Below are 19,623 nucleotides of genomic sequence, written 5' to 3' on the forward strand. Positions count from 1 at the left end.
AAAAAAAAAGAGGGTGGAAGGCTCAAGAAGAAGCGAGATCTCGGCACGTTGATTCCTAAATTTTGTCAGCCCAATGTCAAGCAACAATTTTTAGAGAAAAGCAACATAGATACACACTGAAAAAATATCAAATGTGCAAGCTATGTGCTCTACCATCCTCTTTAGCTGTGCTTCTTTTTCCACATTTAATTTCTATTTCAACTTAGATCTTGTGTATTTCCATGATGATGGGACAGATTGCTTGCTTCTCACCTACTTGCTTTTCTCCCTCTACCTGAAGGCATCCCAGAGAAAGGGCCTGTTACTGAACTACACCATGAAAACCAGATGGTACAGTCCCCAAATGCACTTACTTTGAGAATAACCCATCCATAAGCTAAATGCATGCTTTATACTTTCTTTAAAGGGGAAATGCAACTTGGTAGGATCTACAGGGCTTTTTTCACCATTTATTTTGTCAAAGAAACAGATTAAGTACTTACAGGGAAGGAGATATGCGTTTACTTTGCAAGATAAATAAAACTATTTTTGTCTGGTAAAAAACATGTTAAATATAGCTTGCTAACAAAATGCTGAAGCTCTCTTGAAATATTTAATTTTCAAAACATAGTGAGTTATTAGAGCAACGAATACAATTCCTACAAATAGTCCTGTAGGTGTTACTGACTATACTTCACCTTCCTTTTGTAATTTCACTTTCTTTTTGTCATTGTATTTGGAGTTAAACCACTGCTGGGGCCATGCATTTTTCTTCCCTTTCATGATCAACATAAGGGTTATCCAGTACTTAATCTGAAAAGATACACTAGAAACCATTAAATAGTAATGGTGAAGTAAACTGACAGTAGGTAGACACAGATGTAAAGCTCAGCCTTCAGATTCTAATTCATCACACTCCTCTTTCAGCCCTGTTAAGGTTTCAAGGCAGAGTAAGGGAAGTCTGATTGTCACAGACACTCACATCCTTTGCTGTCCCTACACAGCTCAATAGTGAAGAACAGTTTACCTCTGTGCAGGTTTTTGTTGTTTGTTGGCTTTACTTTTTCCCTAGGAATTAGTCATGCCATATTTAATCAAAGAGCCAGTTTAGGGGAGAAAAATCAAGCCTCCTTCTTTAGTAGGTGGGAGAAATAATGAACTAGCCCTCAGATCCAAATGGAATCCTTCAAGCAGGCAGAGTCCCTGAAATGAAAACCATTTAAGAAAATACATTATGCTTCTGATGAAATAAGTGGATCTGTCCCCGCCTTCTCATTCAGGAGGCCCCAAAGATGGAGCGAGCTAGTTCTCTTCCTTCCTCTTTTTTCATGCTAACCTCAAAATTAAGCAAACCGATAGAGGTAAATCCAAGTAACAAAGAGGAACCTAAAAGCAATCATTCCTATTGCAGCTTTATTTTCTTTTCTGAAATGAATGAAATATCTAAATATATTTTCCTCCCTCTTTGCCTGACTTGCTGCAGGAGCAGCTCTGAGAAAGAGAAACCTGCAAGTGAGGAGTGAGTGTGTCTGTTACGGGGTTCTGGATGGGAGGTGTGCTTTCAGAATCCCCTCCTGATTGCTCTCCATCTCCCTCAGGATATCTTCACACAGATACTACAGTGCGGATGTTCAATTGCTCTCATTTGAGAAACTCAAGCTATGCCTTTAACCAGATCTGATCAGGCTCTCCACCTACTCCACCAGCTCCTCCATGACACGGATGTCTGTACTGTCTTTACCACCGTCATTTTTTAAAAAGCTCCTTCCACTACACCTACAGATATCCTTCTCTCTCTCTCTCTCTGTTTTTAGTCTTTACACCTCCAGCAGGGCAAAGTTTGTATTGTTATATTCACAACCACTAGTGGCTGACTAGCAGTAGAGAGATAGCGCCTGCAAGGGAGCCAGGCAAGAGGGGGGTTAAATAAATACCTAGTGCAAAGCCGGACTTTCTTTCCACCGACTGCGGACACCATGCACAACGCTTTCTTCACAAAATTCTTTGTTACATTCGATCACTCTGCTCCCAACCCAACCATTGCCACTTTGTCTGGAGAGGGAAATACGAATTGCCAGCCCAAGCCATTCATCCAGAAGCCACGAGGGAAGGGGGATTTTATACGCCAAGGATGCACACATACTGTATTTTTAAAAGCATCGCCTGTGCGGATTTGGTTTCCGTAGCCGACTGTCCACCCATAAGACCTCCCTCTTCTTCATTGAGGAGGAGCCAAGAAGGATATCCTCACATCTTAGAACACAGACCATTTCCCCAAGAGCCAGCAAAGCTCCAGAGGCAGAGACAGATAATGCAGCGGCAAAGTTCCCCTCGAATCGAATCTCGGGGGCAAGATGCCTGTGCGCGCAGCATCCCCAACGCACCCTCTAGCAGAGTGCCCAAAGGCTGGGACCCTGCAGCCCACTCCCCCGCCCCGCCGCTGCATCCCTCCCTCGCCTGTCCCCCCCGCCCCGGCCACACCTCCCTCCTTTCCGCAGTCCTTACAGAAGGAGCACCCAGGGCTGGCCGGAAAAGAGGAAACTCGCGAGTGTGGGTTTGGGGAAGACCCCAGGGATTACCAGGGGGACGGATGACCACGGCGCTGAGCCCAGTGGGTGGGGACGCCTGGATCCCCAGCAGCGCTGCTTTCCGGGTGGACTTCGCTCTCAGCGCCCTGAATCCCCAAGCCCAGGGCGGCGCAGGGTGCAGCACCCCTCCTTAGCAGCTCTTTCTTCCCCCGGCAGGCGGGTACACTCAACGACCAGGCGCACCAGCCCGAGCAATTTCACTCTCCGAGCAGCGCGTACACCACAGATAAGGGTAGGGATACATACACACACACACACACACAATTTAGGAGCCAGTCCTTTGCCAAAGCGGAGGGAAGTGGAGCCTTCTGAACAAATGGAAAATAGTTGGCGGTATCTGACCAAATCCCTTCAGCTGCCCATCAGAAGATCCTACCTGGTTTGGGGGAGTGTGACTGGATCCTTCTCCGGCTCCTCCACGCTAATAAGAAAGACGGCGCGCTCCCTCCTTTTTAAATAGCTCCCGAGCTGGGAGAGGTCGCTCCCATCTTCGGGGGGAAGCACAAAGCGGGCGGCGGGGAGGCTCCGGTGCAGCGCCGGCGCGAGCAGGAGCGGCGGCGGCGGCGGGCAGCCGGTGCGCGCGGGCGGGAGGCAGCGCGGAGGCCGGGAGGCTGGGAGGGCCGGGGCCCGGGCGGCGCGCGCGCTCTCCTCCCTCTTTCCCTCCCTCCCTCCCGCGCACACTCGCCCGCCCGCCGCCCGCAGCCTCGCACTCGCTCTCACGCGCGCTCCCCCCAGCCGCCGCCAGCGCCCGGGCCCCCCGCGCGCCCCACGCCGGCGCCCTCGGCCACCGCGGACGAGCGGAGCTGGCCCGTTTCTGAAGCTCCGGGCCAGAGGGGAACAATTCCAGCTTCCCAGCCTCTGCCGCGGAGGTTTGTCGACGTCCTCCCAGCTCTTGGCCCTGCAGTGCGTTCGGGCCGCGCGCGCTAGCGCTTTCCCCGGCGCCCAGCCCGTGGGTTACACGCGCAGACCCGCGCTGCAACTTTTCTTTGCCGCCTTCCTCGCCTCACCCACAGACAGAACCCCAACCCCGGCTTGCCTACCCGTTTCTCACCTCTGAAATTGTTCATCCAGATATATCTTTCTTCCTCCACTTTCTATCCCTCTGCTAAAGAAAGCTTTCTTTTAGCAAAGGGATCCGGGGATGTATCGATGATTTTTCTCTGAAATCCTCACTCGGTGTTTTTCCTACTTATTGGAACTGTCCAGAAATACGCTAGCTAGGAGCTGCTGACATAAGCAGATAAGGAAGAGGGGGGAGGTAATTCCCCAGCCAAGAACTCCGAAAGATTCTCCTTTGTTGGTGTTTCCCTCTAAGATTGCAGCTCACCTGAGAATAAAGACCAAGAGGCTGTTTAATGAGAAAGCCCTGAAGCTTTTAAAACTACAGAGAGGAGTAAAAGCTGAGCAGTAAGGTTAAGCTGGGAAACATCTAATGCAGCAATCGACGAACCATTCATTGCCCTTTCCAAGAGAAGCATTATCATTGCCAATACATCACTTCGCCATAATTAATAAAGGAGCGCTGCAGCAGGCCCTCACTCTCTTGACAGCTCATTCATCCTGAAGAACCCTTAATGATTTGGCAGGATGAAAGGCTAGACCCGCGGTGGAGTTCACAAACCTGGCTGCATATCAGACACACCTGGGAAGCTAGTGAAAAATGCAGATTGTAGCGTCGCATCTCGAGACTCTGAGGTAGCTTCTCAAACCGGGCTCCAAGTTGGTATTTTTCAAGCACGAGTTGATGTTCGCCACTCACTGGTGTGGTTTGCTAAAGTGTGGAAGATCAATAGCAGCTGGGTCGGGGGTGAGGGTGGGAGGGAGACGGGAGGATCCGACTCAGAGTTACGCTCCTTAGCAGACTCCCCCCACCCCTGTACTTACGGCGGGGCTCTGGGATGCCAGGTCACAGGAAAAGAGAAACTCTGACTCCAGGAAGCCCGCTGTCTGACTGTGAGGCAAAGAGTGTGAGGGGTTGGAAAAGTAGCCCTCCTTTGCCTTTTTGCCAGTGGTTCACAATTCTGACAGCACCTCAGAATCTCCCGGGGAGCTTTTAAAAATCCCAATGCTTAGGCCACACCCCAGAGAGAGTATCTTGGAATCTCTTGTACGGGGCAGGGGGTGGGCGGTGCGGAGTGGGGGTGCTCAGGCATCAATAATTATTTTTAAGTTTTAAGTTTCCGTGGTTGGTGCCCATGTGTAACCAAGGTTGAGAATCATGTTCTAAGCCAGTGCTCCTCAAGCGTGAACCTGCATATGAATCAGCTGGAGACTGCAGTTTCTTATGCTGTAAATCTGAAACAGGCCTGGTATCTGCACTTCTAACAAACTCACAAGTGGTGGTGATGCTGCCTGAATGAGGACCACTGTAATTAACAGAGGCAGGCAGCCTCCTCCTGGTGGTTGTGGATACTCAGCTTGTTAGAGGCAACTGCAAGCTTCTTGTATATTCCCAGGGATAATTCTTCCCCAAGAGCATGTTCCTCTCCTCTGCGGTGAGTTAAACTTTGTTGGAAGCCACTCTTCACACAAACGCTTTTTTAGACTGCACTGACTAATGGGTATGAATAGAATGACATGTGGGGAGACACAGAAGGTCGCCACCTCCCTGTTAGCATGTGTCCTCAGACAAAAAATTACTTAGGGTCCTGACTTCAAGAGTGCGAGAGGCAGACATTTGGCTCATACCCAAGGAAAGGGGCTTGAAGAGAAAAGTGGCTGCCTTGCAAATGACTTTGGGAAAGGCATATAACTAGACTCCACCCATAGGAAATAGGACAAAACTGACCGAATGCAAGAGCGAAATGAAAATGTGAGTATGTCTCATTGGAATGGATTTTGTAGAAAGGGTGTGGCCTGTTATTGCTATTATGGACCACTTAGTGAAAATTCAGATTTTCTTCAAAGTGTAAGCATGCTTGTGACACATGGGGTGATAAAAGCCCTAGTCTTAAATGTCTAGGGCCCCAAATCTATCTTGTCAGCAGTTGAGAAGGCATTAAGACAACATCGTGTTCTCTTTATTCTTGTTTTTTCCCCCAATTTAGACTGTTTCAGTTAATTTTAATATTTGAGGGGGGAACTACATGCAATGGTCTTCTCTATTTCCTAGAACCATTGAAAGGTAGCCTAGTGACTTGGCACCATTTTTGATTTGGCTCAATTTATGATGCCTTAATTTTTTTTCCTTTCATTTCTCACTAAAGGCATTTTTATAAGGGTTCCTGGGCCCCAAGGCAAATCAAACCTTTCATTCCCTCCTAAATGTCATACATGACTGGATTTTTATTACAAGAATTATCAAAGGCTACATCACTGGCACAAAGCTCTAGGTAAGGAAATAAGCTGCTCAGGCTGTGACTTTGGAAGGAAAAAATGTTGTATGTAGGAAGACAGTGATTTACATTCCAATAGCAATACTGTTTCCTAATTGTATTCTTGTGTATTGATTGCCATTCTTTCCTTTGGACTTAAGAAACAGTTGTGGGCCTTCACTGTTATCTATCCCAGTTGGCGTAACCATTTTGCAGACTCCATAGGGATATTATTAGGGTTTGGTATATTCTAAAGGTGGTTCAGATTTTCAAGAACGATTTGCCTACAAACCTTCAGGGTTTTTTTGCAAGATTATTTGAAACCAAATGAAAATGTTGTGAATTAGACACTACTCTACTCGTTTGTCCAGCCTATAGGAAAATTAGACATGTGATCAGGGGTATCCCAAATTTTAATATTGTAGTAAAGCAGTCAACAATTTTTCATCACGAGGAAAACAAATACTTCATTATGATTCGTTTCACTTTGAATTACTTAGGTCAGGTTAGCATCTACCATCGTTGTTTTTGGTTTTGTGTTTTTCAGCACTTGGAGCTTTTTCCGTGTATTAATATAGCTCTAGCCATCCCCCACATCTTTTCCTTCTCTGCCTATGTTCACCATTCACCTATCTGCTCCTTCACTGGTTTAGTTTGATACTGATCTCCTCATAAGAAAAAAGCATTTTAGCATCCCCAGCCTGGCCAGCCAGAGAGTGGAGCTTAGCTTTAGCCATTATCCTGCACAGGAACCTCAGGTGAAACACTGGACCAGGTTTTCTTTGCTGCTAGTTGGACCCACAGTTTTTGCTTCAAGGGTGACTGTGGGGATTCTTGGTGACTTCTAAGTGCTATGTTCCTCCTCCCGGGGTCTTGTTCCTGCAATTAAACGTTTACTTCTCTATTTTGTTTTGCACAGTTGAACCCCGTCTTGTCAGTGCCCCATGCTGGTGGGTGGGAGCAGCCTTCCCAGCAGACTCAGTTATAACCCGTTCTTCCTCAGTGCTCTGTCACTGTAAAGTCAACCACTTCCTCTGAATTTGTCACAGTCTCTGCATACCAGAGACCTGCACTTCTGCATTTGAGTAACTTACAGTCAACAGTTGACCTTGTGCAAAATCCTGACACTTTCATTTTTTATTTCTACCTCAGTACAATGAGGACATTATCTAGTTTGTACTTCCCAAACTTTACCAATGGTGAGTTACCAGTCAGTAACTCAATGGCAGAATCATTATCTAGATCAACTAGTGGGTCAGAGAAGAACAGAGACTGGTTAAGAAAGAGGCTTTGGAGTCAGCCTCTCTGGGTTTGAATTTCACCTCTGCCTGTGTGACCTTGGGAAGTTTCTTTTAACCACAGTATCTTTCTCTGGAAAATCTAGATTATAAATCTCCTTCAGGGAGTTATGGAAAAGATAAATGTATATAATGTGCTTGACATGTATGTGCTTGCCTGATCACAGAAATTACTCAATAAATGGTATCATTATTATTGGTAAATTTCCATAAAAATTATATCCATGAAGCAAAAAATAAAAGTTTCTATATAATTAGGTTCAACATAATCAGGCCATCTCATTACTGATAATGATTATGCTGTGGTTTTTGTTATTTGGGCTTCCTTGATGGCTCAGATGGTCAAGAATCTGCCTGCAGTGCAGAAGACCTGGCTTTCATCCCTGGGTTGGGAAAATTCCCTGGAGAAGGGAATGGCTATGCACTCCAGCATTTGTACCTGGAGAATTCCGTGGACAAGGAGCCTGGCAGGCTACAGTCCATGGGGTCGCAAAGAGCTGGACACAACTGAGTGACTAACACTTTCATTTTCATGATGTGGTTTTTGTTATATGGAATTCTACACAATGCATAATCCAGGAAAGCGGATGTCCCTATAGTTGAGAGTAGTTTCCCTCTCTATAGTGAAAGAAGCTGCTGTGCGCTTTCCAATTTTATAAATGCAGAGTGTGGTTACATAATAAAGGGGGTACTGCATCCTTTCTGGATTACAATATTTCTTTTCCTATATGTTCCTGTTTTCCTATGATCCCCTCTCTAATATAATCTCAGGGTTTAATTTCCAATAGAGCCATTTTCAGCAAATTCCAGTACAAGGAAGACTTTGCTTTTTTGTCACATTAATTTTCTTAACAGAGGACCTTATCTAGGGAACATAAACTTTTCCACTAAGTTTGCATAAAACTTTCATCAACATCGATTCAAGGACTCCATCAATAGGGACTCAAGATGAAATCCCCAGAGTCCTCTGTACCAGGCAGTTTATTCCTCAGAATCCAGTTCTGAAGCAATGTCCCTGAAAGATTGTACTTTAGTTCTTTCAATAAATCTCCTTTCTTTGGCATTGCCTATGATCTATAGCTCCCTCACTGCATCTTCAATTGCTGACCACTGATTAGACTCTTCTGAGAACTGACAATATTTTAGTAGTGACCACAGTGCCCAGACAGTAGCCCTTGAAAATGGTCATAACAAAGACACCTAAGGGAGAAATGGACTCAATTTGTGGGTGACTTAAGCCATGGTCTTAATGCTGCTGATTCTGCTACCACTGGAGCGTCTGGAAGTAATGACATTATATGCTCTTATCTCTTTAAAAACTCAGAATCTTACACAGCATGACCGAAAGTGTCCTTAGCAATTACAAGGAAGGAAAGTTCAGAAACTATATTGTTTCCCCTTCCTTTTAAAATATTACTCTGTCTCACAAAAGTCTTTGCCATCTTTGGATTTGTTTAAGAATTTCTGAGAGTGTAGACCAAAATGAGAGTGTAGACCAGTTAGTGGTATAGATAGTAAATTTATTTGACATCTACAACCTAAATTTTAGATAAGAAATTCTTAAGCACTAATGAGGGGACTATGATTACCCTCATTTTTACAAGCTGAGAAAGTACAGAGATTTGCCCAACCCAGGCTGCACATAAGTATCAGTTGTTTCAAAATAATACTGAAGTCCAGATCCACTTTTTAGAGATTTTGTTCCTACTGGTCTGGAGTGTGGACACTGGCAGTTTTTTTTAAGTTTCTTGGTTAATTCTAGGTTCAGCTGGAGCTAACCAGTAGCCTAGGTCAAATAGCTAATTAGTGATAAAGACAAGTGAAAAACTTCTCTTTATATCTGCCATAATTCTGTTTCTATCCTGCTCCTACATTGAACATTGGTATTTAACAGAACACAAAATGTGACTCTTCTTGGAAATTTAAGAGAAATTTAAAATGTTTAAGGGTCTTTTTTGAGTCTCTAAGAGACTCAAGTGGGTATTGTAAATGACCTTACAAAGATAGATGAGCAGGTTGGAAGAGATGATCAATAAAGCGAAGTCTACGACTGCAGGGCCTCTACCTGTCAGACCCCTAGAGCAGCTCTGGGTTCATAGTAGATAAATTAATGAAGCACATAACTGTCCCCTGACCTATGGGGGGCTGACCTATGTGGACAAAACAGGGATTTGGGTCATAGGGGAAAATAAACACTTTGGCCCCTGTCCAGTGCAAACTGCAGCTTAATAGCAATCATCTCCTAGCTACAGTGCAGACCCTAGTTAGCAACTGACAATAGACACCACATCCACACTCACAGTCCTGCCTGGCCACCTGCTCTGTGATGACAGAGCAGGAGGAGACCACACAGAGATGGCAATCTGACCAAGCCTCAGGCTTGAGCCTGTAAGCTGACCCCTTGTCAGTTATCTCCGCAATTACTTTTAAGCTCTTGTTTGACCCAGTTTGTAAGCATGTCCGAGAATCTCTTATTTCCTGTTAAGAGGGGTTCTTTCAGTATGTCTAATATGGATACTGTGCTTATAATTTCATTTATTAATTTTTGAAAATCAAGGAACCAATGGATTTCCTGAGAGGTTTAAAACCAGTCATTAAGCAACTCAAATAAAAAGCCAACATAACTGGGGAGAGCAGAGACAAAACACAGTTGAGAAGTCATATTAATTCATTTTTTCATTCATCTGTTTATGATTCATTCAAAAAATATTTATGAGGACCTATGCTGGGCCAGGCACTGTCCCAGATGCTCAAGGCACAAAAGTGAAAACATTAGTAAAAGTTCCCACCCTCCTAGGATTTACATTCCACTAGAGAAACAGGCAGAAAGCAAAATAAACAAATTAACACATAGTGTCAGATGGAGATACTCCCATGAAAGAACTGAAGCAGGGAAAACAAGATAAGAGACTTTGAGGAGAAAGTACTAGTTTAGGTGGTCAGTTTTTCAGAAATCAGAGTTAAGACTGCTCACTGACAACTTGAATCCTTTTTTTGAGAGTCCCAGACCAAAGAAATGATAGAGCACTATGCTTTGAATGATCGGTTCCTGCCTTGAGTTGAGGTTCCTTTAGGAATTCCCACTTCAGAGCTCCCAAATTTCATCAGGGCTAGGTGCAGAGGCCTAGCCACGTGGCTTGTATCTCTGCAGTCAAGAGCTTGTGTATGTGTTATAGACCCAGGAGTTGTTCCATAAAGACAAGGCTGCTGCCAGAAGCTGCACATAAAATGGTTATATTCCTTTCCAGGCAGAATTGCAGCAGGAATTCTAAGTTCCCCTTTGGTTTCATTTAAAGAATAGCATGTGATGAATACATCTGGATGACAAACGTTACACAAGTGAGTTCTCATGGGTAATCCGCTTGCCACAAAATTAACACCTCTGGAGAGGAGGGAGGGGAATCCCTTACGTGTAAATTGATGGTTCCGGTGCTTCTTTCCATGAGTCTATCATGCCTGCTTTTTCCTTCTTCCCACATTGTTATCTGGCATTACACAATACGGATACCACCTGCACACACACACACACACTCTTACACAAACACACAGTCACTCATATCCACAAATCTTAACTGTGGCCAAATATCTAATTATTGGAAAAATCACCATTTGCAAATATGGAAATAATAGCCAACCTGTCATTCTTTTCTACCTTTATTTAGCATGAATAGTCTTTTATTTGCCAGATCTTCTATACTTGGTTTCAAGTCTACTTAACAGCTCACAGGCTAAAGCAGTTTATGGCTTATTCATTGCTCTCCTTTGAGATGACAACAATAGATTTGAATCTTAAAAAGAATACCTGAATTTCATATTTTATGGATCTTAAAAGATATTTTTTGGTTTTCTGGTTTCTTTTGTCAAAAAAAAAGTTATCTCCGAATGTACATATTGCTCAAGAAAAGGCAGATTTTAGATGGAAAAATTATTCAACACTGCAAATGCCTACCTAACTCATATGAAATGATCAGTAAGTATGTGTTAAATAAATGATGCAAATTCGTGGGACATGCCTTATTATAGGGCAGTCATTTAAAGAGAATTTAGTAACAGATAACTGAATTTTTAAATTATTCAGGCATCTGATAGTAAACAACTATTCCATTCAGCAGCATGAACTAAGTCCTGTGGTCACTAAAAACTGAATTACATACTGCATGACCTCTTGGAACTTAGTCTCAGAACTAGAACTAGACTCGAGATTTTTGAGCTTGTGAGTCCTGAAACCAGACAAATGCTTTAAGAAGGTTCATCTTAAGTGGATGACCTGTAAGAGTGGGTGTGGTCAAGGATAAAGAGACCCTCGAGGAGATAGTCACAATCAGCCCACAGAAGGCCAAGTGAAACAGTGACTGGAGAAGAAAGGCCAGAAATAGTTATTTTTCACCTTGGCTCAATTTTTGGCAGAGTCCCATTCCCCTACTCAGCCCAATATTTAAAAAAAAACAAAAACTGAATTTTCATTTTCAGAGGAATCATCATGGATGATTTCATTTGGAACACATCTGACTTCTATAATGCTGTTAGTATTCTAGAAACTCTCCTTAAAGTGGTCTGCCAGCATGGTGGGAGGCAGGATCACCTTTTCCAGCAGGCAAGGAAGCACTTCACCCCGAGAAGCTGCTCAGGGGTGAGGAAGAGCAGAGGACCCCTAGTTGGTTTTAGTATCGTGTTTACATTCCCTGCAGACTATGCACCCTCTTATTCTTTGTGCCTTAAATTGACTCTTCCCACTGCCTAGTCCCCTGGATGTGCGGCTGTCTTTTAAACTGGTTGTAGAAAGCAAAGAATATCTGGTTGTGTTTGTATGACAGCTAGAGCTTAATTGTAACCAGGGAACAGGTGAAAAGATTCTGTCCCCTACTCGCTTCTACCTGCCTCTCCATGAGTAAATCTCCAGACATTTAAATCTGCTGTGTGTGAAAGCCAAATGGAGCCAATTTTGATGAAGTATGGACTTTATAAAGAGCCTCTTGCTTGCCTTAACTATAGCTTCTTTTAATATTGTTTTAGAAATATACAGAATCAGTGAAGGGAATCTGAATGGAATCATTACATTTAATTGAATCTTTTTATCTTTTGATTTTGTATATATTCAAAAGATTATTGTTTGCTAAAAGCAATCTTATTTGTTGGATTAAAAAAAAAGAAAGATAAAGCTGTTTTGATTTTCTGTATGTATTTCTTGCATCTCTTGTGACACACCCTTGTGCTGTGTTTAGTTGCTTAGTTGTGTCTGAGTCTTTGCATCCCGACCCCACGGACTGTAGCCTGCCAGGCTCCTCTGTCCATGTGGATTTTCCAGGCAAGAACACTGGACTGGGTTGTCATGCGCTCCTCCAAGGGATCTTCCCAACCCGGGGATTGATCCCAGGTCTCCTGCATTGCAGGCAGATTCTTTACCGTTTTAGCCACTCTAACACAAAATAGAAAATTGTACATTTGTCATTATGGGAAATCTAGTGTCAGTTTATCACTAATACCACTTGATATTTAAGACATCTTTTAAATGGAAAGCATAGGCTAGGCTTTTTTTATCTCATTCCTTGTATTAAGGTAAAATGTTATTTGTGTAAAATTTTAAAACAATTAAGTGTGAATTAAATAAATTTATTTGAATAAATTTAAAAAGTTATTTATATATAAATACTAATGTTAGAAAAATCCATAATGAATGTCCTGACAAGTTTGGAATCTTCTTTTTCTGTGAGACAGTGTCTTATGATCAGAGCAGATATCAGCTTGAATTTACAGACGTGGGCTTGAATTTTGGTATCTACCTGCTTTGCTCAGTGGCTCAGTCATGTCTGACTCTGTGACCCCATGGACTGTAGCCTACCAGGCTCCTCTACTCAGTGATTTCCCAGGCGAGAACACTGGAGTGGGTTGCCATTTCCTACTCCCGGGTTTACCTGATACCTCAGTTGGTAAAGAATCTGCCTGCAATGCAGGAGACCCCAGTTTGAATCCTGGATCAGGAAGATCCACTGGAGAAGGGATAGGCTACCCACTCCAGTATTCTTGGGCTTCTCTTGTGGCTCAGCTGGTAAAGAATCCGCCTGCAATGCGGGAGACCTGTGTTCAATCCCTGGGTTGGGAAGATCCCCTGGAGAAGGGGAAGGCTACCCACTCCAGTATTCTGGCCTGGAGAGTTCCATAGGCTGTACAGTCCATGGGGTCTCAAAGAGTCAGACACGATGGAGCAACTTTCATTTTCATACAATTATAGATAATTATTCATTCACTCATTTGAGTATTTCAAAATTACTATTAAGCAGAGCACTGTATTAGACATAAAGGGGTCATCAGTGAACACGTGAACAAATGGGGCTTTTATCTTGGGGAAAAAAAGGAAATAGCAAAATTACACAACTTTCTAACAGAGGGAGCTGACCTTAGGAGAGTCTGTTAAGGTCTAAAAATGGCTAGGAACTGGCTAAGGGCAGAGGAGGATAAATTCAGTGTAGTCTTGGGCAGAAGAGACTTCAGGTGCAAAGGTCCTGTGTTGAGAAGGAGCAGTCTAGTACTATTAGTAGGTTGGTGGGAGTGTGAGGTGGGGGTGAAGCATAAAAAGTGAGGGAGAGGGAGGTGTGAGCAGGGGCTACAGGGCGGGAAGCGCAATGCAGTACTATAGTGTTTGGTATTTGATCTCATTCTTAAGATCAAGATAATTTACCTGTTCATTCTGAGGACTTCTTTTAGTTTCTTATGAAACAATTAGCTTTGTAACTACTAAACTCTCTTCACTTTCCTACTCTCCTGACTTTTACATATCCTCCCAGGTTTGGTATTAAGGGAGAGAATTTCTTAAGTCATGTGTTTTAGACATGATTTTATTTATCACTGTTGTGCCTTATCAGGGGTCACCTGTATGATTATCAATACTCAAATTCTCTACTAGTTTGCTTTTTAGGTTATTTGATAGAGTCCCATTCTTTATATGCCCACATATCTTCCAGACATGCTCTTCTAAATTACTTTCATGAACTCATGGATAAGAAGAACTGTTGATAGCCAAAGTGAATAAAAAAGCACTGGCTCAATTTTGGAGTGGAGACAATGCATTTTATGACTTTAAAACACCCCTATCTTTTCACCTGCTTATTTTCTGTGAACATTTCTGCATTGTATTATATAAACAAATTATTGATTATGTCCAGTAAGCTAGCCATTCAGTGATGGGTTATAAAAGGACAGTATTCAACTAGTTTCTCCTTTTTGAGGTCAAGAGAGAAGGCTCCCCAAAAAATTGCTTTAAATATTGCAAAAAAGTGAGACTGGTATCAAGTTTCCCAGTATCAGTTTACTTCTGAATCATGTACTCCTGGAGTGGAGGGAAGACCACTTGGGAGAAATAGGATGGGGTGGTCTCTAAAGTGGGGCTTTAGTGGGGAAAGGAGATGGGGTCTGCAGACCTCCCAAGGACTCAGGCCATGAGATGAATTTTGTGTGAAGCCATCCTTGGGGAGTCAATCTAAAATAATAGTTCTCTAGTCACACAGAAGTTCCCCAGAGTCTGGAGGAGATGCCGAGTAAAGGGTTCTGTCCAAGGGGGACAGTGGCAGACTCTACCTAACCATCCTGCGCATGTACCTGATGAGATGGGTCAGTAGCAGGGACCAACGTGAAGGAGATACAACCTTGCCGCAAGAGGTGTTCCCTCCCCTCTTCCCTGCAAAACTACCACAAGAATGTGAAGGAGGGTGGGGAGAAGGCAGACCATATCCTGTATCCCTTTCCTCTCTAAGCCTCTCAAGTAGTGGTTCTCAGCTAAGATGGTACTGCTCCAAAGGGGCACTTTGGAAATCCACTGGGATGTCTTGTTGTCACAATAATACAGACATTGCCATGGATATTTATGGGACTGGACCAAGGATGAAACATCTTGCAATGTGTAAGATGGCCCCATATGATAAATATTTGTCCTTCATTCCACATACCTTTCAAATGTTCTCTGGGGCATTTTTATCAAAGAGTAGAACCTTACTCTGGTTTTTTATGTATGAATCAAGTATCTTTTGCACATTTCAACTTACATTGATTTTTCCAGGAATATAAATACTGTGTATATTGAGAAAAGATTTTACTTTGTTTCATTTGGAATTTAACAAGAGCTAGTCACGACTTTGGAAAATCACTTCACCAATGCCAGTGTTACTTGTTAATCAGCATTTATAGCTGTTGCCCTTGGGGTGGTGCTACATCATGGGACAGGCCCCTGCTGCTCCATCACATCTTCTTGGGTGAGACCCAAGTTTCATAAATCAAAAAAGCATTGATTTATTAGAAAATATTGGCAGATATTGAGGAGGGCATGGCAACCCATTCTGGTATTCTTGCCTAGAGAACCCCAGGGACAGAGGAACCTGATGGGCTACAGTCCATGGGGTCGCAAAAGGCAGACACAACTGGGCGAACAAGCAGACACATTGGCAGATATCAGAGTTAGGAGGTAGAATTTGAAAAAAGAAATATTCAGGAAATAGGTTATATTCAGGAAATAGTTATACTATCATTTGTTATGAACTGGGAAGTGCTTCATACGTGCTTATTTTTTTCAATTAATTAAATTATTTTTGGCCACAGCTTGCAGCATGCAGAACTTCCCTGACCAAGGATCAAACCCATGCCCCCTGCATTGGAAGTGCTATGTCCCAACCACTGGATCACCAGGAAAGTATCAATTAATTTTACTTCAGAATGTTGAAAAAGTTGCTACAATGCATTTTTATAAAAGGGGAAGATGGGTCTGAAGGAATGATAACCTTTTCAAGTTTGTAACTCTCTAGGACTTACAAAAGCAGGCTGCTATGGCAAGCAAGGGCAGGAGTTGGGAGAGAAATTTAAATCAATTGTGATTATCAGATTGAAATTTAAAAGTAAAGGGAATGAATCAATTACAAGAGGCTCTTTCAATAACTAAAATGGACTGAAAAATTTCTGGACTGATATATACTCTTTAGGAAGAGCTTCCCCAGAGTCCCACTGGAGGCTTTCCTCAAGGGTCTTTTCTGCAGTTATTGCATCCAGTTGGGTGGCCACCTGTTGCTGCTATTCAGTCGCCAAGTCATGTCCAACTCGACCCCATGGACTGCAGCATTCCACGCTTCTCTGTCCTTCACCATCTCCTGGAGTTTGCTCAAACTCATGTCTACTGATTCGATGATGCTATTCAACAATCTCATCCTCTGTCGCCCCCTTCTCCTGCCCTCAATCTTCTCCAGCATCAGGGCCTTTTCCAATGAGTCAGCTCTTCCCATCAGGTGGCCAAAGTATTGTCCTTTGAGCTGTTTTGCAGATACTGAAGCCCTCATCAGGTGGAAGAAGTTAACTGTATGCTGCTCACAAGCACATTTACCCCGGACCAGTTGGAACCAGAAGGTGATGATGCTGACTTCCAATGACCTTACCACTAACTAGTCAGAAGACTGTCCACATGTTGATCACACCCTGCTCCTTGAATGATATAAGACTCCTTACTACCCCTTCCAGGCAGGGTAGGACACACAATTTTGAGGGCAGTATCTTGTTGTGGCCCCTTTTGCCTGGCAAAGCAAGAAAGTTAACTCACACATATTATGTACCTGAAGAAACCTATTTATGATTATGTGACATAATTAAATTATTTCTAAATGGCCCAAGAGAGCATTAAATATAATAGTGCCTAGGTATTGAGATTAATCATAAACTTTATTGGAGTTGGTTGTCAAAAGACAGAATATGCAGGGAAAGAAAGAAGCAGGGTACAAGTCCTAAAAGGTGAATTAAGTTGAGAGTGAAATCCCACCTGGCGCATACCAGGAGGGAAGCTAATTAAGTCCTCTAAAAGGAGTGGAGTGGATCCCCAAGGCTGGCTGGAGGCTGAGCTGGTTAGAACATGGTGTTTATTCTGTCCCTTAGGATGCTTATCTGACCCTCAGGAGGGTCAGTTTCAATTTTTTTAGCTTTTTTAGCTTTCTCAATTGTTCATCTTCAGTTTTCACCTCCACTCACTGTTAACCCCAAGCTGCCCACCTTGAAAGAGTCTCCTTCTGTCCAAAGCTGAGAATGTGATGGGGATTGATGGACTCAGCCTCACTACTAAAGGAACAATTCGATGTGACAGGGTTTGCTGTATAGAGCATCACCCTATAGTTTGCACGGTAGCACTGCCCTCCTAAACAAGGGGTGATGTTGCTAAGTGCTGTTATGTATGGCTGGAGGGAAGACAAATGTCTAAACTGTTTCCCACACTTTTCTAAAATATCTTTCTCCTCTTAATTAAAAATATTGGTGGCTGTTGTCTTTGTCTCCTATTTTCTCCCACAGAATGATGATTTGCTACCTTTCTGCTCTTTTCAGAGGCAATTTCTGCCTTAATTAAAAGAAAAGACATATCTCTTTGCATATGACACTCACATAAATAACTTCTGTCCTTGTTATTCCTTTCAGAATGCTGTCCACTTTAATTAAATCCTGATTAATTACCATTTTTCCCCATTAATGGTTTTTGCAATACTTTTGGATTCACTAGCTTGTGTGTTCACCATCTTTATCTATTACACTAAATGATATTGAATTTTTGTGGCTCTCACATTCATAATCTTCACAAAATAATTTTTATAACAAAACTGGATTTAAAACTTTTCATATATGACCTTATGATTGTGCAAAAATAAATTTAATTACTTGAGTATAGGTATAACGTTAAGCAAATTGTTTCAGCCCCTTCGATATCATGTTGATTATCTAGAAAATGAGAATGTGGAACTGACCTCTGCCTCTTCCTTCAATTAAAATATTGAGATTCCATGATATAAAGTCTCACTATTTACTCCTGGTTTCAAAGTTTACTTCACATTATTTGATCCACATTGTGCCTAAGAGAGGTGGTATGTAATTATTGGCTTTTCCCTTCATGACTGGGAATTCTCTAAATTTTGTTCAAACTATAGTCATTCATTTTCCCTGAAACGATAACTTTGAGATAATACTAACTTCAGTGGTACTTAGTTTTTAAAAAATAAGTGGTATTTATGTACTCTTTTACTATTTACTATTATTGAGTTTCCTAGTCATCTAAACAGTTATTTTTAAAATCAACAAGCACTCAATTATTTTGATTATGAAGACTTTTCATGTCTTTCCACATGGATCTCTGCTCCTTCTGAAACAGAAAGGACTTTTGGATTATCATTTCTATTTTTAATTTCTTCTTAATTGAAGTAGCTCTACAGTGTACATAAATCTTTTTTATGTCATAATCTGTATTTAAATACATTCTTCATGTTTTATTGTAGTAAATCTCTAATACGCATAAAAGGACAGGGAGATATAGAACCAGTTTCCATGTACCTGTCTTCAGCCTCACTGGTTAGTGACAAATAGCTTTGTGCATACAGATTTCCCTTCCACCCTACAGGTTTGATTCTTCTTCTTCTTCTTCTTTTTCATATGTTTAGGGTTTTTTTTTATTTATCTATTTTTGACTGTGCTGGGTCTTCACTGTGTTCTTCTAGTTGTGGTGAGCAGGGGCTACTCTCTAATTGCTGTGCTGGGGTTTCTCATTGCAGTGGCTTCTCCGGCGCACAGGCTCTAGGGCATGCAGGCTTCAATAGGTGAGGCACATCCTGGGCTCTAGAGAACAGGCTCAATAGTGGTGGGTCACAGGCTTAGTGACCCGGCTGCATGTAGGATCTTCCCAGATCAGGGATCCAACCCGTGTCTCCTGCACTGGCTGAGGAGGGGCCACCAGGGAAGCCCCAGGTTTGATTATTTTAAAGCCACTTCTGGATATCACATTTCTCTTTTGTCTTTCACTGGAGAAGGCATTTAAGGTGGTAGCTTGAACCATTTCAGGGGGTTGCTCGGTTTTCTTGGGTATCTCCCATGTATACAAGGGATAAACAGGTTATTAAACTTCTGTTTGCTTTTCACCTTTTAATCAGTCTCTTATCACAGGCATCTCAGCCAAGAGCCTAGAGTACAGAGGAAAAGTTGTTATTCCTCCCCTACCCTCTCATCATCTCTTTGGTTACCCTGGAGTTCAATTTGAGCAGTGTTTTAATACGTTCAATACATTCTCCCTGTGTATATTCTTTCCCTATTTTCTTTTATTTGAAATAATATACAAGTATATGTAGTTACTTTGGAAAACAGGATGTAAGTAAAAATGTTAAATAACATTAATTTAATTAAAGCTCCATACTTCATGGAAACTTTAAAAATTTCCCTTTATGTTTAAATAGCTTTTCTAGAGGGCAATCGGGCAACCTTTTTATTTTTATTGTGCAGCTCCTTAGTCAAAGTAAATCTACTTCAAGTAACTTATCCCAAGACAATCATTGAAAAGTCTGTACAAATATAAATGCACAGAAATTTGACACAGCATTGTTTATAGTAGCAAAAACTTATTGCAAACAATCTAAGTGTCTAACAATCAACTGCCTAACACATGACAATCAT

At 42.3% G+C, this 19,623-nt stretch overlaps 1 protein-coding gene across 15 annotated transcripts in view; it reads right to left on the reverse strand.

Moving 5' to 3' along the window:
• Positions 1-19,623, reverse strand: part of SLC8A1 (solute carrier family 8 member A1) — a 455,708-nt gene that overhangs the window by 384,869 nt on the left and 51,216 nt on the right. For 4 of the 15 annotated variants that reach the window (XM_070477309.1, XM_020880078.2, XM_070477317.1 and 1 more), the window contains exon 1: positions 2,944-3,523. The exons of 7 other annotated variants lie outside the window; for them this stretch is intronic. The gene's annotated coding sequence lies outside the window, so the exon portion shown is untranslated. Of the gene's footprint in view, positions 1-2,943; positions 3,527-3,618; positions 3,764-19,623 lie in introns of those variants that run through there. 4 more of the 15 variants (XM_070477314.1, XM_070477318.1, XM_020880072.2 and 1 more) reach the window with 4 other exon arrangements.

The sequence above is a fragment of the Odocoileus virginianus genome, chromosome 2 (genome assembly GCF_023699985.2).
Source record: "Odocoileus virginianus isolate 20LAN1187 ecotype Illinois chromosome 2, Ovbor_1.2, whole genome shotgun sequence".
In the NCBI taxonomy this organism is placed as follows: Eukaryota; Metazoa; Chordata; class Mammalia; order Artiodactyla; family Cervidae; genus Odocoileus; species Odocoileus virginianus.